The sequence below is a fragment of the Colletes latitarsis genome, chromosome 5, assembly GCF_051014445.1.
Source record: "Colletes latitarsis isolate SP2378_abdomen chromosome 5, iyColLati1, whole genome shotgun sequence".
In the NCBI taxonomy this organism is placed as follows: domain Eukaryota; kingdom Metazoa; phylum Arthropoda; class Insecta; order Hymenoptera; family Colletidae; genus Colletes; species Colletes latitarsis.
This window is the reverse complement of record NC_135138.1, coordinates 34,912,569-34,936,967: the sequence shown is the minus strand read 5'-3', so window position 1 is coordinate 34,936,967 and position 24,399 is coordinate 34,912,569. Positions and strand designations below refer to the sequence as shown.

The 24,399-nt window shown below is 38.4% G+C and overlaps 1 long non-coding RNA gene across 1 annotated transcript in view; it reads right to left on the bottom strand.

Moving 5' to 3' along the window:
* Positions 1–2,410: 2,410 nt before the first annotated feature.
* Positions 2,411–24,399, bottom strand: part of LOC143341757 (uncharacterized) — a 174,540-nt gene continuing 152,551 nt past the window's right edge. Inside the window, exon 3 of the long non-coding RNA XR_013079673.1 lies at positions 2,411–3,940. This is a non-coding gene — a long non-coding RNA (uncharacterized LOC143341757). The remainder of the gene's footprint in view (positions 3,941–24,399) is intronic.

The window sequence follows — 24,399 nt, the reverse complement described above, 5'->3', positions numbered from 1 at the left end:
TCCCCACACTATTCAGAAAGTTTCTGAAACTTAAGTTAAACGTTGGTGGAGGAATTAATGGATTGAGCTTTCACGACAAATTTGACGTTCGCCATTTTCGCATTACCTAAACCCAAACAACTTCGATCTACGAATACATCTCAAATGAAAAGTATTTGCTAGAGTTATGTCATCGTTATTCAATTACAATTTTTCTAGATCGTTATTTTTGGAATGGTTTTCGCGTTCATTGTATTCGTACGAGATGTTCAATGGCGATTGATACAACGAGAATCGAATTTACTAGAGCAAATGTCCTGCGAAATGTGAAAACCGATTCACGATTTCAATATTCAAATTATCTCGAAATTTCGGTATGTTCTGAATACAGCGAGCAAGGCATTTCGCATATTACCGTTAATTACATCTCGCGTCCGTCTCTTAACATCAAAATCCGAGCACAATTAAATTTAATATCCCTTCCTACTAAATTAACGCCCATGTTAACCACGCTCATCCAACGACACATTTTATTATTGGGTTTGTGCATAAATTCTGCCCGTGTGCTGACCGTACATCATTTATATCTTCTTTTAATACATTGAATCGAAAACAGTAAGGTCTAAAATTACACTTGAATCATTAATTCATCGTGATTTAAAGTTTCAGTAATTTGATTGATCTAGCAAGAAAGGAAAAGTTTCTTTTATCGCGTTTATTTTCTTGAACAACGATTGAGCTACATTCGACTAGCATTAATGATCAATAACAGTTCTTGTTCGATGAGAAAGCTTCAAGACACATTTTCGATTCTATTTACCATGGAACAAAGGCACCGTGGGTTTTGCGCGTCAACTCTAACGCATCGAGGGAAAGCCCCGTGGATATTATTTGGGTATACTGCTCCGTTACATATATTTTTTATAGTAGCAGCTAGTGCAAAAGCTTGTCAACGCGTCTGTGGGTTATTATTAATGGTTCTCCGTAAGATTACGATTATTAATCATTGCAATCAGGGTGGTATTCGAGAGTCAAACTACGGACAGAAAGAAAATCCGACGCGCGATTCTTGCGGAACGTTTCCCGGCAGAATCGGCGCTTCCGATCGCATAATTATCTCTTTCACGGGGATCGATATCGAGATCAAGAGGGGCTTTCGCGATATACGTATGATAGTCGAGTATTTCCGGTCAGGTAGATCATAGAAATTCCCATTGTCGCGAAAGGACCGGGGGAATCGCAAGGACATTCGGACAGCAAATTTATAGGAATTTCTTGCAAATCTCTGCAAAAGCCAGGCATCGACGACGACGGCCTTTAACTTTCGATGTCGTCGGGAAGGGGAGAAGGGAGGGGGCGGGCTACAGATGTGTGCTTAGCCCTTTGAATCCATCTGTCGTCCGCAGTTTCCCCATTTTTAATTGAATTTTTTCACTCGCTACGAAAGTAATTTATCCTTTTTATCTCCGAACAGAATCACGGATTCCAATTGAAAGAAAGTTGAACTAGTGTCTTCCCCAGATGGCCGGCCGTTTGCCAGGGGTGCTCCGAAACACGATAAAAGCGTGCTCCTCAAAACACTTATAGGCTGCCTATCATCCGTGGATTTTTAATAATTATGATTTTTGTATACCCTCCGATTCGATAATTCTTTTTTTGTTATGGTTAACAGAGGGTGTTCGGTTATCCCTGAGAAAAATTTTAATGGGAGATTCTGGAGGCCAAAATAAGACGAAAATCAAGAATATCAATTTCTTGATTGAGGCTTCGTTAAAAAGTTATTAAAAAATTAAATTAAAATATTTCAAATCATTCTGAAAAAATTATGTTTGGTTGCAGGGGTTAATTATAAGCATTTTTAGTGAACACACATACCCCCGAAATCCTACCCACTTTTGAGAAAAAAAATCGGGTAGGTGGTGAAATTTTTCGGCGAAAAAAAAATTTTTCAAATCATTCTAAAAAAATTACTCTCGGTTGCAGGGGTCGATTACGATCATTTTTTGTCATTACACATACCCCCGAAATCCTACGCACTTTCGAGAAAAAAATTCTTTACCGAAAATACAATGTCTGACCATACCATCGATATGTTTCACTGAATTTTCATACGAATCTTTAAAACGTCATAACTTCTGAACGGATTGGACGATTTCAATGTTTAAAAAAGCAAACTACGCGTATTTTGCTGAAGAATATGTACAAATCGCAAAACTATTCGAAAAGTTGGTCCTTGACCCCGAAAAATGAGAAAAACCCCATAAAAATGGTCCAATTTTCAAACAGCCGTAACTCCTACGATAGTGAATATATTTCAATGAAACTTCTTTCTGAAGTAGAGCTCATGGGTACCTACAAAAAAATATTAGACAAAATTTTCGTGGGACGTCAAATAAAATTATCAAAAATGAAAAACTAATTTTTAAGAAAAATCGACACGGTGCCTAAATTTTTCGGCGAAAATGAAAAGTTTCAAATCGTTCTGGAAAAATTATTTTCGGTTCAGGGGGTCAATTAGAATCAATTTGGTCATTGGACATACCGTCGAAATCCTACCTACTTTCGAGAAAAAAATTCGAGAAGGTGTGAAATTTTTCGGCGAAAAACAAAATGAATCATTTGAGTCACGATCAAAAGGCAAAAAATCTCTAAGAAAAAAGTGTGTCTAAAATTTCTTAAAAACCTTACCCTGTGTCTTCCGATTTCCATTTACAGCTCGTTCGATCGCGCGCTCCAGTGAATCGGTTTCACCGCGTTCGACGCAAAGGGGCCCCGAAATAATTTTTAATCGATTATTAGTCGCGCCTCTTATAATACCCACTTACGTATTGTTGCTTAAGCGTCGACGATTAATCGAAATGTTCGCGTATTAATCCCAACCCGGCAATTAATAAATGAGTACATACCTCTCTCGAGAGATAGAGCGGGCCGCAACAATCGATCGGCGCATCTCATAATGTAATCCTATTTACCTCGTTAAGGGGGTCGCAGAGCACGTTAATTCCAGGTGTCCCTGGGCACCGTGCCAAAGGGCCTTTCGTCCTTTCCACCTGGCAGGCACGTAGCATAAAGGTTCTTCGGTATACATAGGATCCACGGCGGCGCTAATGGCATTCACCGCGATTTCCACACGGTAAATTAGACTCGGAATGAATGTGACTTTCTTTTCCCATCGGTTGAGGGTTCTCCTGGTACGTGCTAGCTGCCGAGGGACGCAACGAGCTGAGAAAACCGTGCTCGAGGAACGAGCAAGAGACGACGACGACGAAGGGTGTGCCCGTGGGAGATATCTCAGGCACAGGGCTTTAATGAGGCGAGACTGGGCGCGAAGTATTACTCGAAAGAAGATTTAAAGTTTAGCCAACTTGTCTTCGAAATCTGGCCGGATGTCGCGCGTAAATAATATGCTAATCCGTACTGTCCGTACCCGATTCGATTCTTTTACCTTTCTCGGGGTATCCCGTCTTTCGTTCGACGGGTTCGTTCGGTCCCGGCTCCTGTTCCTTTTTTATCTTCCTCGGACGGTGCAGCTGGCTGAACGACATAGCCTGCTCTCAAACTCCTCCCGGCTCCTCTCTAATCTGGCGAAAGGCTAATGCATGTTATTCAGCGAGGAAGACAGAAGGCGGAGAACTCGATATCGACTTCGGATTCGCTTGTCCCTACGGCGACGGTCTGCAAAGAAGGACCTTTGTCGTTCCCCGGCGTGAAATAATTTCGAAGGGGGACAAGCCGGGGACTTGATCTGAAGCGATCCTCTGTTGCTTCCCGGAGGTGGGATGGTATAATGGAATTAATGGCGTTGAATACGAGAACGGACCGATTCGTTGATTTTTTAAAGGAGCCTTTCGAGGGAGATAAATACCGCGTCTCGGTGGAAGATCGGTTTACCAATTTATTTGTCTCCTGGATCATTTTATTGTAATCGTCTCAATATCGTACGCGGTCCTCGGACGATAACCTGAAACGAGAAAAATAAAAAATTTTAATTCTACGTAGAAAATAATCGCAGCCTTAATTGGGAAATATTTATTGTAAAAAGGTTTTATAAATATTTCGTGTATGAAGGGACCATACGATGCTAATCCTCGATTCAGGTTATTCTAAAAGCGAGTGGATCGTAGTATGATTTATTAAGATATGTCTTTTACAGATGTAATTATAAATCTGAGTCGACGGATGCTTAATTTTATTTCAACCAATATATTTAAATGATTGACATGGATAACCGGAAATCGAACTCTATAATCGCATCGTATTCCGCGGAATACGAACGTATTTATGGAAAATTACGAAAAGGGAAGGACTTATATCATTGAGCGTAGCCACAGGCTGTACGAAAACGAGCGACCCGGATAGTCCATTAAATTCAAGTTACCCGGAGAAATAATTTTCACGTAGGTATCAAGACCATTATATGCTCATCTATTAACATAAAATGGTCCTCTTATCGCGGTAAGAATTTATAAAAATTTAGAGGTATTCATGTAACCGAAGGATACAGTATTATTAAGTAAATAATATTCGTCGATCAGTTCCTTAAATGTTCGCGATACCTGTCAAAGAGATCCGTAAGGTTTTATGAATTTCCTTCAGAATTTCCTTTGGAACTGTAGTTTCTTTTATCTGTAAATTTTACTAGCTCGTTATTTTTCTCTTTTCGTTATTTTAATTTCTTTTTGTTAGCAACATCATTAGTAACATCATTTTTATAATCATTTAGCGTTTTGTACGAAAGCGTTCGAATACTTTCATAGGCTACTTAACACTAAACCTGTCAAATTACCGTCTTTAAAATTTCATTTAGAATTTCTAACATACAGTACGGTCTAACAACGCGTATTAAAAATACTAAAAGTTTAGACGCGTGCAGTTCCGAAACTACTACTGTTTTATAAATAATTGAGGCATTGTTAGAAGCGATAAAGCCTCCTCTTTAAAATGGTTTTTGGTTTTTGTCGATCGGACTATCCGTTTTCGAGATATCGTAATGTATGTAAAGGGATAATTTTTCAATTTCCACTATTTCGCTGTCCCCGGCGTACGAAAGCCTATTAACGCGTATTGAAAATACTAAAAGTTTAGACGCGTGCAGTTCCGAAACTACTAGTGTTTTATTAATAATTGAGGCTTTGTTAGCAGCGGTGAACCTTCCTCTTTGAAATGGTTTTTGGTTTTTGTCGATCGGACTATCCGTTTTCGAGATATCGTAATTTATGTAAAACGTAATTTTTCTAATTTGACTATCTCTGTCTCCGTCTGACGCGTCGCGTCGTACCTCCTTGTCGCACGTTGACCCACTGACCGAGTGAATGAGTGACGTCACGTTTACTATTTACTACGGTCACGTGCGGTCAACGGCCTTGACAAGGCCGTAGTAAACAAACGCTTCGGGCCTTTATATCTCCGAAACTAGCCACCGCATCGACTTGAAATTAAAATCGCTATATCTCCGGAACTAATAAAGCTATCGACTCGTACAAACGCTCATTTTAAAGGGCGTTTCATCCTCTATCTAATGACTATATCAGCTACTATAATTTTTGCTGTCTTCTATATTTATTTTGACATTTACTTTGACGCTATATACCCAAAGCAGTTTCAACAATTCCAATCGATTATAAATTGCTTATTCAGTTGAAAATGAATTGAAATTTGTATACAGGACGTTTGCATAATTACTAGCCAGCATTTTTTCGCAACTAATTGTTTTCTCCTGAATTAACTACATTATAGACTTGAAACAATGAGATCAGTCGTCTAGACATCAAGAAATTAGAATACAGGGAAGTAATGCAAATGTTTATTCTGGGAAAACTAATAATCCAATTTCCTTAACTATAATACTGTACCTCTTCATTAATACCGTTTATAGTACAAAGGACATGCGGGTTCTTAGAATTCGTCGAAGGAGAGCGGTCGACAGACCAACGCTGCGTGCTGACCTGAACTCTGCAGCATTTATCGACAAAGCCTGAGCACAATTTTAGAATCTCCGCGAATTAAAATACCAAAATATACATATACTTTGAAGAGATATCGATTCACGTATCATTCGACTATAATTTTTATTTCAGGGACTTCATTTCCATCCTAATAAGAGACATTATTCCTCGTTGATCGTCATCTATTGTTCCAATAATTCCTATCCGCTGCAAGATGTCGATTTTTTCGTAGGTACGCCAAGCTGTACGGTAGCTCAACGACGAGATCCGTGATCAGAACTCGTCAGTCAACGTGGATCAGTCGAAGGAGCGCGCAAAAAGGAGGAGAAGGTCACGAGAACGTGAATCCTTTGTTCTTGCAGAGATACGTCACGGGGACGGAAGTGGATCTAGGATAGAAGAGGAGTACTTGCGGATTGAAGGTGCAACCAGTCTGCAGTATATTCTTATGTAGGCCTACTGGAGCAGAGTTTCGGCAGCTTCCGGGAAAATTTACGAGCTTCGAGCTGATGGGGTTTCCGTGCTTGCTCGAACCTGCCACCTAATATCTTTACCAAGGCTCCCTCAATCTCACCCTCTTTGCTCTGCTTCGCCTACTCTGCTCGTCACACGTACATAATCGAAATACACACAGACACTGGGTATTGTTTCATTATTTTACCTAGGGCGTGATGTATAGTTTCTCCCCTTCAAAACGCGTACATAATGCACTCGCGTATCGAATATAATAAACGTTTCATATAAATATCTCTTTGACACTCTTATCTACAGTTTCTTTCTGTTTTTTTCATTCGTTGCAAATACTAGGACTTTGTGAAATAGAACAAATTTTGGCTAGTTTTTAACCATTTGTATAACCAAATGTGTATATACCAAAAATAACATTGATGAAATGCCATAACACGTCTCTCTTTATATATCGTACGTACATATTATTGTTATCTACGTCTAAAAATAATGGGAAATGTTTGAAGTTGGTGGCGTTTCTACTCCACCCTGTTTACTCTCTTAATTTAATTTCCCCCATCACGGTGCTGCAACATTCTGTTCAATTTATCCCATAATCTAACAACAATTACAATTTCTTTTTTAATCACTAATCTCCGCGTTTAAGTGCTCTTCTCGCGAAGAGCAATCAGTATTAATTGAGTTAGGACGGCGTGGGTGGGGAAAGAGGGAAGAACTCTCCGTTTCGAAACATGAGCCGATTGTGGCCCTCGCTTTATATTTAGCCCTCAAATTGCGGTAAACAATTACGACCTAATATGAGGGTAATCGAGTAATTATTATAAAAGCCCGGGCTCCATCAATCACCACCGTTTGATAACACCGATAACACGGACGTCCTATTTCGAGAGAGCGGACCACGCCTATCCCTCCACTCGATATCTGTCTTAAAAAAATATATTGCAGTTATCTCTAGACTGTGCTCATACGATAAGCCGCGTTGCTTTATCCCGTACTCTATCGGAGTCAAGGAGCGAATTTATTATTTTGTTTCCACCAGCGTAACCTCGGTTTTCTTGGTCATCATTGCTCGTTTATGTTAGTTCTTTGCAGCGATCGATAACAAGATTCGAAAGATATTATTAGAATCGAGCCTACGCTTCTATCGATTTGCATTTCAAAATTAACCCTACGAAGCCGAGGCAAGAAAATTAAATCGAACATTTTACAAGCAATGTTAGTTCGATACGTTAGAACTAATCTTTTCAGTGAATTTTACTTCGAAAATATCCAGACACGATTAGAGCTAACTTTAGATATAATTGGATGTACAATTAAAATTTCAATAAATTTCGGATCACTTCAGATGGGTATGGACATTTGAATATCCGAATTAAATTGTCAGATTTTTATTCGTAATGTATGTTACCTATATTATGCGCGACAGATCGTACGAGTTGCTATCAATAAAGACTGAGGGATTGTCGCAATGTAAGTTTGTTGCCTTTCATTCATTGGTTAATTCTTTGCTTATTAAAATTATTGGCTTCTCTTTCCAAAGAATACTGCGTCAAATTGTTAAAATAAATTATAGTTCATGCCTATTTGGATTTGGTTTGACAGTTAACGTGTTAAATAAATGAAATAAAAAGACTTCGAATAATTTTTTAATCATTTAAGTGTTTGAATGAAACAAGTTCCAATTTATATTTACACAAATAGTAAATTGTAACTAATAAAAAAATAAAAGGTACTCGAATTATAATATGAAACGGTGGGTATAAAATTGGAAGAGTTGAATTTATTTCCAGGATGGAACAATGGTTTACTTGTTCCTTCGTGGCTTTGCTCGATGTTGTAGGATGAGAAGGACAGGAATTATTAAACGCACGATATCGATCATGAAACCTGTTGATACGTGGTACGTGGACTATATACAATGCATACGCGCAATATACGAGCACGAGGTGTCATTAAGCTGTGGTTGAGCATTCCTCTTTCTCGAAAAATCACCACGAGAGAAACCATTACGGATCAATTAGAAACACAAACTATATAGAACGTTCAACGCGTGAAACAGTGGTTGGAATAATATGCAAACACGAATGTTCACTTTTGTTCCCGCGTTTCCGCGGACTACGATTTATCGATAATTTCGTTTCCACTTTATTCCTTTAATTTTTAACCAAAAAATCCGCATTGCATTCGATGTATCATATTTTCGAAGTGTAAAAATTTAACACTTTGAAATATTCTTAATAATATTCGTGAGTGATATGATCAATATTATCATTTTATCGCGTTGAGAATTGAACTTAAAAGATCCAGAGTCCCTGTAAAGTTAGAGAAAGCTCGAAATAAATTTTCATTTTTAACAATTTCTTGAAATACATCTGACAAATAGTAAGAGATTCGTAATTTCTATTCTACGCGTGTTCTCTTCAAATTAATAAAATCGTAAATCGATCCATGAATAATTTCATCTGTTATTGACAAACTGGGAGCTTTCGCTGTTGAAATGTCCATGATCGACTTTCATATTCAAAGCTTGCGCCATTGTCGATCGGCGAAGTCTGCCTTCGTGGCTATGAATTCGAAATAGTATTTATATTCTCTCTGTCCGTGTCAACAATATTTCGTCTATTTTCTCTCTATCCCATTGGGTAACGGAAAATATTTCTATGTGGTTCTCATGGTTATTCTACGCGAGCAACTTTCCCGGTTTGGTCTTTATTTACCACGACTTTCGTATTGTTTTCAACGTAACTTTTATTACGCGATTACATTCGCGCTTTATCTGGTTTAAAGAACATTCAAGTTGCCTTAGATGCGTGAAGCCTAATGGATTGAAGGCGTGGGATAATTCTGGGGCCCACATCTGTGAAATATTCCTAAGGATTATACCCAGCTGCTACTCCTCCAAGGGACAACTGTACGCCTTCCCTAAAGAAATCGAGCAATCATCATTAAATAGGAGCCCTTCTTACGCTGGGCCTCTCTCAGTATTTTAATTTCTTTAGCGACACTCTCTGTACTCCTTTTTAATTTCGATAGAAGCAAGCCTAACAATCTCGATTATTCGTCTGTCCAAATTTCTGAAATTCGGTACGAGACCAACATTTTCTTTTTAGACAATTGGCCACATGATATGGATCCTATTCAGATTCATTTTCTTTAACCAATCAGTTGTGTTTCACGATTGTGTGTGGTAAAATTAGTTTTGCTATTTAAATTGTAATTTTAGCAAAAATTAAAATATATTCGTAAACCTCAACAAACAAAAATTAGTCGAATTTAGGGTGTAGTATGCGTGGAGCCGAGGATTAAACGAAACAAAAAAAGAATTTGCACAACGGTGAATTATTTCACCGACGATGGGGGTTACCAGTTCTGGCGAAGTACGCGTTAATACTATCAGCCATTGGGGTGGTTCCAGCCCCTCTTCGAAGGACTCGACGCTAAATGACTAGGCCTAATCCCGAAATCACTGGACGAAGGCGGCGGGATCGGTTGGTTATCAGGTAGCACTGAATCATCGAACGAGAAGGAGACAGAAGTTCATGGATCGCGATAATTCGCCACGGGTATGGTAGATCAGTGGCCCGGGATAGAGACAGTGGAAACGTCATCGCTTCGTCGAACGACAGCAGGATGAAGAGGGAAGAGGGAGGATATGGCTCACTCCACTTTAGTCTCTTCGAAGAGAGCTCGTAGAGATAAGCCGGTGCTCTCACGACTGGCATGATGGGACACGAAGAACACCAGCAAAATCTAGCACAGATACAGGGATCGTTCGTGTGCGCTTGTCGGTGTGGGTGGTCCCTTGTATGGGGGTGGCGTACGCACGATGAAGACACATGGACCCGCGTCGCACACTCATCCGACTGGAGGAACTCCGTCGGGGCTCTTCGAGAAGGAATAAGATGTATCCTGTGTTGGCAACCTTGAGACGTGATGCCTGTCTCTGTTAGCTACTAGCTAACGTAATTCGCGAGGGTGCGAGGGTGGATGGAACGGGTCGTAAATGTTTTTCCCATGGTCGGTCGACGTTAACGTGTTCGTCACTGGGATTCGTTGCCGTGCAATTTGATATTTAAAATTATTCGAATAACAATATTGTATTATTATTATATAATACTGTAGTTTTGCTTAAGGGTGCTCCTTAACAAGAGCAATGTTTTATTCGATAAGATGAAATTCGATTCCATAGATTCCTTTCTCTTCAATAAATTTTTTACAAGTACCAAAAAGTACACGTTTACTACAGATTTATATATTATTTTATTGAGTACAAACTTGCTTTTGTTGGTGATAAAGTTATTTCATTCGGAGCTTCGTTTTCGAGACAATTAAATTAAAAAATTTATTGGACACGCCTGCGAATACTAGTCGCGCTGTCGCGTCTGACTATTATTCGCTATTTCTACTTGCATCGATGTTCGAGTCGTACTGCATTGCACGCGTACACGAAACAATTTCATCCTTTGGTTTAGTACACAGTATAAGTTCTTATACAGGGTTTTTTTTTATAATAAAAATCTAATGTGAAAAATGAAGCTACGATTACCAAAGGAAATAAATCTTGCACGTACTTTGACGAGTGTAATGATCAGACGTGTAAAGGATTCGACAGATTTTAGGGCGACGTGTTACTTTGACGTATTTCAGAGCCCCGTTTCTCAGCCTTCTCGACCTTCTATATTCTCCCTTCTTTTCGGCCCTACCCTGCCGACCGAGGAGGCGGAAACAGGAGGCTCGACGCGTCGCAGAAAGGACGCGTGTCCTTGGAGATTCGTACGGATGCCTTGACACACGTGTGATAAATAATTCTGTTTATTGAGTTCTTTTTTTCCTTCGCCGGGATTTCTTGCCGTCATAAATCTTGCGCTTTCAATTCCCACGCTTTATCAAACAGAAATCTCGCGTTTTTACGGCTCGAATAATTTTAATTGAGATTCGACGGATAAATGGCGAACAGTAGCTACGATATTAAATATATAAGAAAGTCCAGTGGATTTTCTGCTGAATTTGGACTCTTCACCAGCGCGCGAGACGAAAACGACTCGAACGTGGCTGGGAAACAATCTCTCGGATTCCGCTAGAGCTGCCGTTTGCGACGGGACCTCCAATCTTAACCCCCTTGACTATAAATTCTGAACCGTTTTAGAGGAGATGGTATGCAAAAAACATCATCGAAATTTGGAGTCGCTCCGGCTGGCCATTGTGTCAGCAGCGGCGAGGATTTCTCTCGAGACCGTGCGTAAATCGATCGACGACTGACCAGAGCGTTTGCTTCGCGCTCGATCAGGACACTGACTTTAGACTTCGAATGAAAAATTGTGCTTCTCTGGCATTTCTTGTATACGTTGAGAATATGCACGGTCGATCAGATATTACGTTAATAGCACAGTCTAAATCGAAGGCAATAGGCTGAAGTTATCGAAATTGGAATGAACAATTATTTTAGAGGACTTAGTTCTCTGTCAACGGATCAGAAGTTAATAAAGTTATAATTTTTTTAGGGATACTACGCGCGTCGAGAGGCAAGTCGACTTTTGCTCTCTTTGTCGTACATTTTGCAAAATTTGTTGTGATTCCTGACTTCTCGAGACGAAGGTACGGAATTTGACAGCAACGGGTCGTCGCGACGGTGTGAAGTTTTCGACGTAGCGGCGTCGCATCGTGTGCCCGTCCTCGCAATCCTCGTATAAGCTTTACGATCGGTACGTGCTTCTTCAAAACGTGTTTCTTTGCCTTAACTGCCACGGCTCTTCGCTAGTAAGAGAACTGTTACCGTGAGACGGGTAACGGAGGTGGTGCAGACAGCAGAACGAAATCACTACTTAAACTGGAACCCCGAGTAATGCGCTATACAAGGCGATTCGAGAGGAACTACAAACACTATTTGCACGAATGCTTTTCAGGGGACACGCATGCAAGTTCGTCACGAGATCGACCGACGTTCTATAAATCTTCAGACTAATACGGATGCTGCCATTTGTTATTACGGTTCAGTTGTCTTGACTTAAAGCACGAGTTACATCTTATTCCATCGCGAGTTATTTTACAAACGTTTGACTGCGAATACTACGTAGAAAAATAAATTGAAAATGTATTTGCATACGCGACTATGGTCTCGAGAAAATTGACTGTGAGATTTAATCGGGTACGCATAGAATAGAGTTGGATATCAGAACAAGTAGAAAAAGAAGATAATGGTCAGACGAGCCATGCAAATCGTATTCAATTATTCTGAAATTATGGAAGCGTTATAAGAACAGATTTTACTCTACATTTTGAACTTATTTTTTCATCCTCTGACTTCTTCAATTTTGGAAATAATATCAGTTTATGAATTCATACCAAATTGTACCCTTAAATTATAGTGTCTGAGAAATGTTAGGTACAGAGCATTAATCAGTAATTATTTTAGCTGTATAGACTAAGAAGAATAGTTAAACGCTTATTTAACAAATAATATTCTTTCCTCTAAATATTTTGGAAATTTTGCGGGTATAAACAATCCTGTTCTCAACAAATTCTCGTATTAAAAAGTGCCCACGAACAATTAATCAAAGCATCATATTCAGATAAGCTAATAGCTCTCACAATCATTAATTCAGCGACGTAAACAAGTCAAAAACAATCGGAGACACTTGTACAAAAGGAAATCAATTTTCGTAATCATGAATCATTGGGACAGGACTTCATATTTCATAAATCACGTATTTTCTGCGTGAAAGTAATTAGACAATGGGTGCACAATTTCTTACACATAAATAAATCCTGATAACACATTTTTGAATTGCATAAAAGATCGTTTTCTAAGCTAACTAATTTTGTTTAAGAAACAGTAGAATCTAGAGAGTTATACCTTTTTAAAATTTCAAGAAATGGTCTTTAAATTATTATAAATGCCTATATTTTCGATATATGATCTGATAAAAATTGATTTTGTTTATAAACTATCTTGTTTTATTCGTCCGTTAACCAGTAATCGCAACAACGACGATATTTCAATTAGGATCGCCTTTAAAAGTCTGATTCTTGCAGGTCCATTCGATCCATGTTGAAATTTAATGTCCGCTCGTTAATTTAATTCCCGTTACGACACCGTAATTTTTCACACTGCACGAATCGTTCTCGAGAAATGGCTGGTAATATCAATGTCATAATGCAGTCTCGTTTGGGTACATTTTCAAGTAAATTATGCTCTCGGTTTACCAATTAGAATTACTCGTTCTTTGCAACTTTGACAAATCTATACCTATTGTATACGTACGTGTTATTTTGGTAAATTAAACATTTTTGTTTGTCACTTCGTTTATTGTGATATAGTTTCTTTACTGAAAATATCGTCAAATATTTTTACGCGAAAATGAGATCATTACTAAAGAAGGAATACATCTTTGCGTACACGGTGGAGAACAGGTTCGTGGATTATAGTGATGAAACGCGTAACGTATGCGTCTTCGTGACTGTACAAACACGCAAAAGGAGGAACAAGATATCAAGCAGGATCTACGTCGTGCTTTTCCAACCAGGTTCTCAGGGTTTGGATGGCGTCAACGAGTAAACTTCAAATATATCGTCGACCGTTAAAAGCGGATGAAATTGTCTCACGCGACCGCACGCGATTAGGTCCGCCTCTTCGCGATGGCAAATGTTATCTATTTAATTTCCTTTTCCAAGGCTTCTAACGCCCTTTTCAGCCAACCAAGTCCTGTTCTCTTTCCCCTTTCGATGGAACGAGGTTGAACATTTTCTCTCCCATACCGCGGTATTCTTTACTTTTACTCCCTAGACGTTCCTGGGGACTCCAATAACGATGGAGAATATTTTGGAATATTTCACGGTATCGTTTCAGAGACGACTAATGAAGAATGTGATACATTTTCGTGCCTTTTGTTCAGGATTGCATGACACATTACACTGTAGGAATTTTGAAAGAGAATAATGCAAGAGAATAGTTAAGAAATGACAAGACTGTGCTGTTCGCACGATGCATTTCCATTTCTCAAGATCCTTTTGTCACTCTTACAGTGTCCACAACATTTCTTGAAACTTTCAATAATTTTTCCTTTCCTATTAAGTACTTTAAAATTATCTTTCAAATGACACCATCCATGAATCAGGACTAATATCATTGATATGGTAATTTGTTAATTGGTCAGAAAACTCTAATCTTCTGTTGAAAACATTTTGTTTTGGTTCAATAATATTCTATGCTGAATATCGATACTGTTTTCTTATTAATTGATTAACATTTTGGCAAGTTGCATAAAGGCGTACCAATAGTTGCAATCGTCCAACAAAAGTATAAGCAGAGCAAATTTCAACAGTAAATTCTCTCGAAACGCCATGAGACTGCTCCGGGCGACTCGAGTTTACTTTTTCACTAGTTCATAATGCGTCATTGGTTCTTTATAACGAGGCTCCCCAGACATTAAAACGAACGGGACAATGTTTCGTGACAACAAGATAACAACGAGGGGCAAGATCGCCCGAAGTTTTCTTTCACCGGTTCGCTAACAAAATCCACGAGCACGGAAGAAGAAACGTTTCCGTGCATTGTTTGCACCAGGGCGTTGCACGTGCGACCGATGAAGTCAGGACGTTCGAATTTCCGTATGAAAGGAAACGCGATGAGTTTGTTTCCCCTTACTGAATATCTTTAGAAATTTGTTGCAAGGAACGTAAACTCTCGCGCTTGGTAATTTGACTGTTTAGTTTTTTCTACCGATAGTTTGAAATTTTTAATTAGAAGAGAAAACCCGAGAAATCATTTTGTCGACAATATCAGTATCAATTCAAAAGCGTCAATGAAACACAAATTTTTATAGTAGCCACGAAAACGCGTTTGAGGCGGATACGAACTTTCGAGCTTCGTTTTGGAAATTCTCGAGTCAGCTACGGTCAACGACGGTCGAGAAAGTTTTTTCGTTTTAATAATTTTCGAACGTTTGTAACCCTCGGAAACGCGGTCCAAGTAATAAGGGAACGTCGCGAATATTTCCCATCGATTGCGTTCGACGTTTTAGAGAAAGATCATATGGCCGAGCTATCTTTTGGAATTAGTTTTCTCTTTCCGCGAGTTTCAGCGCGATCACAGATATTATTTTTCCCCGGCACTTCGGGATATTATTTAAATTGGAATTACTTTTCTCATTATAACCCATCCAAGGGGAAAATCTTCTTTTCTACCGGCTTACTTTTACAATTTTCGTCTCGAAGAGAAAAAAAAAAAAAGGAAAGTTTATTTGTGACAGTTAACAACGTTGGCCGACTTTTCGTCGTTCATCCTATCGGACTATTCTCGCGACTTACGGTTCGATCGATTAATGCTTTAGCGACTTAGCAGTAATTTCTGTCGTTGTCCTTTCTTTCTAATGAACTTTACCTCCAGTGTATCGTTTCTATCAGCTTTATAAGAGAGTATCTTACTTTGGACGATCATTTTCGAAGTGATTTTTGCGAGGTATACACCAGGCTCTAACAATTTATATTGTTATTACTAGATTGCAGATGTTTATGCATGGAACATAACATTTTGTGTTTTCTAATATGAACATTTAACTGATTTAACATTCCAAAAGCATCCATATTTTACTATTGACTCGTCAGCGAAATTGCTTCGACAAACTTTTGCTTCTTCACGTTTGACAGATTCCGATATTACAGTTCTTAAAGTCAATATAATGAATATTATAGTTTTTCCCTGTTTCCTTCAGTAGATATGACACCGAATAAACAGTAATTTCCTAGCGGCAGACGGTTAAGTCTGGCTGTTGCTTTAAATTATATTTTTCAAGTTGTTTATACCTACTGCTACTTCTGCAATCCATTTGAAATTAGAAGCAGTCGTGAAATAGAACATCTTTCACGTTCCTTTCGCGCTTGCTGTCGCCGGAAATCTTCCTTTTGCTATACATTTGTGGATTTTTAAAAGATTGCGTGAATATCTTGCGACATTCATTTCCGATAGCAAAAGGGAGTACTATTATATTCTCTAAATTCTTCAGGAAACGTATACCACATATAAATGCCCACTTATATACCACTAAATCCGATAATTAAGAATACATTGCCTTCAAGACGAAAGTATAATCCAGCTTATGACTTTCCTCCATCGTCTGGTCTCGGCTTTGTTATATATGATTAAATCTCTTTCCCACTCCTAACGACTACGCCTGTCGTTCGTTTGATTAAATAATTCGCTATAACTTTAATTAAATCAATTTCCTTGTCAAATAGTAATTAACGATAATATGAATGAAACGTATGCGGGGAATTTTTGACGTAATATAGTGAGATTAACTTATTTATATTGTTGCATTCATTTTGAAATATCCATCCAACCAATCCATATTAATTAACTGTCACGCTCCGTATAAAATATTTTCACGTGTATTTTGTGTGTATCGTTTCATCCGAAATATACCGAACGAATAAAATATTAGTCTTGACGAATCGTTCTTATTTTACCAAACGATACATTGTGTGCATTAACATAAAATTTCTTTTTAAAATACAACTGTCGTCGTATGTATACTGTACGAGGAAGCTCAGATTGAATTTTTAACATGGCCAGGAATACATTCAATTTAATTTATACCACGAAAGATGTGATCAACAACAGCGGTTTGCTTATTTATTGATACGCTGAACTCTCGCTGCACAAAGTTATCGTTTATTAAATATTTCCCCAAAGTCGAGTGAATTTATTATTAGACTTTGTAACGCGTTAAGTCGACTATTCCAAGTTGAACACACGAAGTTCTATCAATAGTAATCCGAAACTTAAACTCGGAAAAAGCGATCGCGCGTTTCTCTTTTACAGTAAATAGGTTACTACATTGTCGACGCGTGTTTTCGCTTAAATTGTTATCTCGTATGCTTACCTTTATGGAAATAATGTAATCTATTTAGCGGAAAATTGACGTATCGATGTACATATGTAACACGCTGAGATTTGCGTATCGACAATGCAGTCATTCAGGCAAGAGAAAATTCTTTTCTCGCATTGTTCGCGAGTATTGTTTCCCGATATTTGATAACAATCTGGCAGTTACGAATACGATTTATTTGATTTATTGGTTGGGAAATGTACGAAAATTCGGTATATTTGAAGCAACACGTAACTGTTCCTATTATAACAATTACCAGTGCATCAGATACTTCAATAAAAGTAAACTACATTAACTGATATATCATTTATAAACAGATCATGGGGAAATATTGCGATTTACGTTCACCTTGTAGGAGTTAAAGGAATATTTCATCATGCTGGCATTTCACACTCCTCAGAAACCGTATTTAATTCAGTTTCGTTTTCTGTATCGAGAAGAGTGATTTCGTAACGATGTCCGAAAAAAAAGTGCATCACGATTACGAGGACGCGTGAAGTTTGAGTGAAGTGTATTCAATGATTTGTTTCGTAATTATCGAGTGTGATATAGCGTTGAAATTTGTAATAATAAGTGACGATAGCTGTAATTTTTTTAACCCTTTCGCTGGTCTTATTCGTTCCCATTATTCTCGTCGATGAATGAAATATTAAAATAGTAATCCTCAGAAATCGTATTTAATTCAGTTTCGTTTTCTGTATCGAGAAGAGTGATTTCGTAACGATGTCCGAAAAGAAAGTGCGTCGCGAAGTTTGAGTGAATTGCATTCATCGATTTGTTTCGTAATTATCGAGTGTGATGTACTGTTGAAATTTGTAATAATAAGTAGTAATGTAATTTTATTAACCCTCTCGCTGGTTTTACTCGTTCCAATTATTCTCGTCGATGAGTGAAATATTAAAATAGCGACATCGGGATGATCCATAAATTGCGAATCGAGTAAAAATACCCCGTTCAAAAATTCACCATTTTACTCGGATGACGTAACGCGAACATTCGGTCGATACGGGATGCATGTGACAATTATTAAAACAGGGTCAACGTCACTTAACGTCGTCGTCATTTATCGCCGTTTAACAGAATTAATGATCACACCTGTACGCGAGCGGCGTGATGCGTTCATTAATACGGCTGGATTTCACCGTGGACACGGTGTTTTTCGCGATACCAAAAAGAGCGCCGAAATATTTCCCGTCCGCGTTCCTGTTTTTCAGCCATTTCCACGATCTGTCCGCGACACACGCATCGAAATGTTTGGTAACACTTTTTTACCGCACATTTCCTACAATTTCGAAAGCAATATTACGGAAACTTCCGACACGCTGCAAAACGGAGATAAGTATTTGCACGCGTTATCAATTCGATTGTATCGCTACGATCGTTCATATTCGCTAAATAATTCCGATGTATCCAGTCACATCGAATCGAAAATATTTTATAACGTACGAAAAACGTTTGAAATCGTCTTACGTCCGGCTTTTCGTCGCAAATGCCTAACCCTCCAACGTTAAAAAATTTAATCCGACGAGTCCCCTCGAACATTTTTCAACGAATTCCCGAAAACAGTTAAATCTCTTGCAATCATTTTCGGAACAACTTTAAATCCTCTAGTCAACTTTCGAATTATAATTACCCAGGCAGCTTTCCCCGTAGCCGAATGCCGGATTATTCCGTTTTTATCTGACGCAGCCTAATTCGCATTCAGCAGTCGCAGTATACCGTGTTGCACTTGATATGCATTCACATCCAGCCACTTACACTGTTTTTACTCGGCCCGCAATATACATCAATGCAAAACTTGCTCGTAGTACACGGCAGTTTTTAGTGCCACCGCTAACGTCACTTCATATATCAATCCGCAAAAACACGAAAGCTCGTTTCGCGGCTAGCGATGGTCAAGAAGCTTCGCAAAACAAACATTTGAAAGCGAAATCACCGTTTCGACGCGCTCTGCTCATCGATTTGCTATGAATATGCGATTACCACCGACAATTTTTCGTTTTTCCGACCGCGAAACGCAGATTCTCGCGTGCTATCAATTCATTACTTTACATTTTTTTTCGCTGGTATTTCGACCGTAATTTCTGTGTAACGACAAGAGCGGTTTGTTAGTTTTCGGTCGCGTCAACAGCGGTTATTGGCGGCTTTCTATCAAATTTCAATGAAAATAAAGTGTAATGAACGAACACGTTTTCGTTACATTTAGTGTTTGACTCATGGTTATTTTCCCCAGGAATTCGGAGGAATTTAGAGAACCCGAAACTCGAAAATTCCGCATACTTTTTCCCCGACTTCAATTTATTTTTTATTATTTCCCCTGCCAATTCGTAGTATTTTCATTTCGAACGAACAAGAGAAATCGTTAGTTCGCAATTAATTTGCGCGGTTTTTTTCTTTTTTCAAAAACAGTTTGAAGTATTTAATAATGAAACACTGTCAAATATCACTAATTGTTTCTGTTCAGGGCCTAAAAAAGAATAATATACCCCTTTCAACGTGTTTTCAAATAAATCTGCCGGAATTTCATCGAAAACTATTGAATTAACGCTTAACTATTTAAACCATTGTACGTGTTAGATTTAACGAGATTCCCATTAATTACGTATTTATGTATAATTTCCCGTACTTGTCGCACTTGCATTTGACATATGCGGTATAATTGTTACGAAATAATGTAACTATGCACAATTATTTATGCGTTTTAATTAGAGTTGAATCAAAATTTGAAACTACGCGAGGTCTAAAAACTTTTCATTTATTTCAAATGTCCAAGCAAACAAATTTATGGCATAATTATCTTCAAAGAATTATGGATAATTTATGATAATTATTGTCTATTAATTTGAAGAATTAAGTGAACAGTTGTAATTGTCATAGCTTTTTTTTTATTCACTACTAAATGGAAACTAGTTGCATGTGGATCATCAAATGATCTATAGATAACGTTTGATTGTAGCACGTTCCTGATCCTCGAATAATAATTGTTTAAAGAGATAAATATCAGTGTATCTGAAACCAGTTAGTACCATACAGCAATTAATGGCAAAGCTTTTTTGACGATGCTTGGTAAATGGTAAATATTCAATTGTTCTCCAGAAGAACAATTATCAGCATATGCGTTGAAGTACTTTTTTAATAGTCCATAAATTGTTCCATCAAGGGGTTGCAGCTTATGAAACGAATGGGGAGAGAAATATAATAGGTGTACACTATATTGGCGGTAATAATCAATAATAGGTATTTCAATATGTCAATTACGATTGCCTGGAAGCAGCAAGATTTTTAAATATTTCGCGTTTTTTTATTTTCAATCCAACTAGTTCGTCAATGTAATACTTAATATGCGTTCTTTATCAAACAATTTTTAAATTTATTAATAACTATATTAAAATTTCTTTTTCACACGAATTGATTAAATACAATAATATCAGGTTTCACTACTGCACTAATTCTAGTTTCATCGAAGTTATATGTACATGTTTTGCGGTTCGAACTCATGTTCTCACATAACAGTGGTTGGTTGATTAAACAATTATCCGATATTAACTTCGTTAGAATTACAAGCTCTAGCAGCACTTGTTGATTCCGTTATGCGTACCACGAGCAAAGATATGTAAAATACTATCTCATGCAGCAAACAAGTCTATTTTCTGTAATTTATCAGTTCTTTAAGTAGCATCTTACTTTGAAAATATTGCAAACAGTAGAGCTTTATTTCGAAATATTTTATATACTCCAATTAATTTTTATTTCGAGGCTCCACAAACTATTCACCATTCCAACACAGAAAAATGTTATTTTGATATAGAATAATTCTAAATTACATTTTTAACACTAGATTGGGCATTGATAGCACGTATATTTATCGATACCTTTCATGTTGACGATTACCTTAAAATACGATTTTTCTTTTAATTAGAACATGTATTCATGCCAATGCATCGATCAAGTTCGACATAAGTTGTTAAAAAATAATACGTGTTCTGCAATTTTAAATATGTTAAGACTATGTAAATACCCTAGAAAGAAAACTGGAGATACAGATTTTTTTAAACCGATAGATTGCATCCCTAAATTTGATATCCGAGGCTTTCGCTAAATTTGAATTGCAGCCCCGACTAGGATAATAAAATTTCGGGCGGAATGCTTTATCGTTCGACGAATAAAAATAATTTTTACTTCCCTTTTACAAAAATTCCAGGGGAGCAGAACCGTCCGATTCCATCCAGGGCAAAGGGAATCGGTCGTTCCCCTCGACCGGCCAGATAAGGCGTTCACCGAAAATTTTTCGAAGGTCCAACTGACGCCCCGTGAAAGGTTCGCAGATAACGGGTCGTTCGAAATGACGTACGCGACGCGTATGTCTTATAGGTCGGCGTCGGGGCACATAAGAACTCGCAAGATAGTTCGTTGCTCGCTTGGTTCGTCCGCGCGGCCGCACGGCCGCCGACTCAATGTACCAGAGGAAATCGCTGACTTATGGCTTTGCCGGAGAGTCGTAGCTTTTTTCATAAACCCCCAGTCAACCCCCAACCTCGCGACTCTTTTACATTGTACCCAGATTTCAGCGATTAATTTTCCTCCATTGTGCCGTGGCGCATCTCTCGCCACTCCCGACCCACCCATTCCCCGCTCTCCTCTCTCTCTCTCTCTTCCATAGTCGGTATTTCAAGCGAAATCATCCCTCTCTCTCCATCCCACGCGCCGACAGCAAGCGTTTTCAACCGCGGACCGAGCCTCACCTACACATCCTCTCGCCTCTTCACCACTGCGATCTGCAGCCTATGCCTGCTTCCTCTTCGGCTGCACAGTCCGCATTGTCATTGGCAAACAAATTTCAATGGTAGTATTAAAAGTATCCGCTCTAATGGAACCTAGTATCCGTTCTACAAAAATTCTCGTTCCATCTGTACGTATGTGTGCACCTACGTGTCCCCTCCCCCATCTCCGTTCGTCTCTATTCACCCCGTCGCTACGTACGCTAACCGTTTCTTTCTCTGCGTTGCGCGGTGTGCGGGACGAATGCATGCAGAAATTTCTGCTAACGTCGGAATAATTACTCGCTGATAGTCGCGCCGGTAATTGTCTACCCGTAATCTATGGTTAAGCGTAATATGGGCTACTGCGTGGGCGTCGATCAACGCTCGATCTCGTGCGGCGGGTTACGCGTAATTGTCATTCCCCCTGTTGCTATCCCTGTACGCCACGCGTCTTTGAGAACATCGATTTTCGAGCAATCGTATTTTAAATTGTCATCGAAACGTCTATAAATAAACCTTGGAAATTTGACTGCAGAACGTACAAAATTCTCCAAGAACATCCCCTTAATTGGATACTATATATAAACATGAACTCGTTTCGATATAGTGCCAATGCATACAAAAATAAAAATCTTACACTTTGTAAAAAATGATTTCAAAGATTGATAATTTATTTGACGATTGCTACGACCCTCCTCCACTGAAACGAAAACGTAAACAAATACCTCGTCGAGTAGAAACAGATTAATATTCCAGGGGAAATTCGAGAATTCCTTAAAAGTAAAACCGTGTTCTAATTTCGAAAGAATTCTCCAAGAACATCCCCTTAATTGGATACTGTGTAAAAACATGAACGAAGAAGACCCACGTAAAATTCAATACTCATTTCGATATAGTGCCAATGCATACAAAAATAAAAATCTTACACTTGGAAAAAATGATTTCAAAGATTGATAATTTATTTGACGATTGCTACGACCCTCCTCCGTCGAAACGAAAATGTAAACAAATACCTCGTCGAGTAGAAACAAATTAATATTCCAGGGGAAATTCGAGAATTCCTTGAAAGTAAAACCGTGTTCTAATTTCAAAAGACTTGTTTTCCGAATAGGAGTGGAAGAACGAAAACGCGGATTTCAAGACATTGTTCGCCCCGATATTCGTTTCTTGCACGAAGGCTCGAGGAAAGAGAGGCAAGAGGGCTAGAAATACTTTTCTTCGTGCATTCAAACCACGTCAAGTGTTTCCCTCCATATTGCGATCGTCTCGATCTTCGCGAAAAATCTAAACAATGGTCGGACATTTCGGGGCGAGGAGGGCGGGAGACAATGGGTACGGTCCTACACTTCGGTATTGCGCCCTCGGGCGATAAGTCGCCATAATCGCTCGTCTTTACGTACATACATCAGCTTTATTGCAACCGTGCAGACACATCGATTAATATCGGGCCAGTTCATAAATTCGCGGGCGTCTTCTTGCTTGAGAAGATGTGTGTAAATTGAAATAATATCGACAATGCACCGAGGATTTCATTCTACTAAGTTATGCAACTGGAAAACTTAAAATATTCTTAAACACGATGTGCAAGTATTGTAGAAGAATTCAATCGAAACGCAAAACGCCTTTTCGTTGGTGACACCATATTGTTTGATATCACATTAGAATGTTAAAGATATCATATTTGAAAAATGACAGAAATTAGCTCCATACAAGCCAAATTGACCTAATGAATCGATTCGCATTTTTAAGCCTGTTATTATCGAACGTTTCAACAGAAATGCTAAATAAGAATATACCCGGGATTAATCATGTATTCGTGATTATATTTTCACATACTGAAATTAATGATAAATAATGTGGTGGATTTAATTAGTCCATAACGTTTTATTTGATCGTGTAACGTTCCCTACTGTTTGTTCGTTCGGTAGATTAATAAGTAACGTGACAAAGTGACGTTTCGAAATCAGCGTTTTCAGCATAATTCGCAATATGCTATGAATCCTTTACCATTCACGTCCGTGTTCGATACCTGTAATACGAACGTGGCTCTAATTAATCTGTTCAAATTTTCGCAATTAACGCGGTATCGCTACTTAATTATTCGAAATTAATGAAACTTTCTTCAATATTTACACAATATTAACGAAATTATTAACTTACGATGCTTAAGAGGCAAGGAAAAGTGTACTCTTCCATTATAAATACATTCTGAACAAAGTTAATGTATCGATTTTTGTTAGTTCTTGCGATATAAGCTGTCAAATCAGCGTTCAAATGTACGCGATAACGACCGGTAATCATAGAATTCATAGAAACGTCATGATCTGCCCGTTCATCATTCTCTTCTACACATGTCACCAA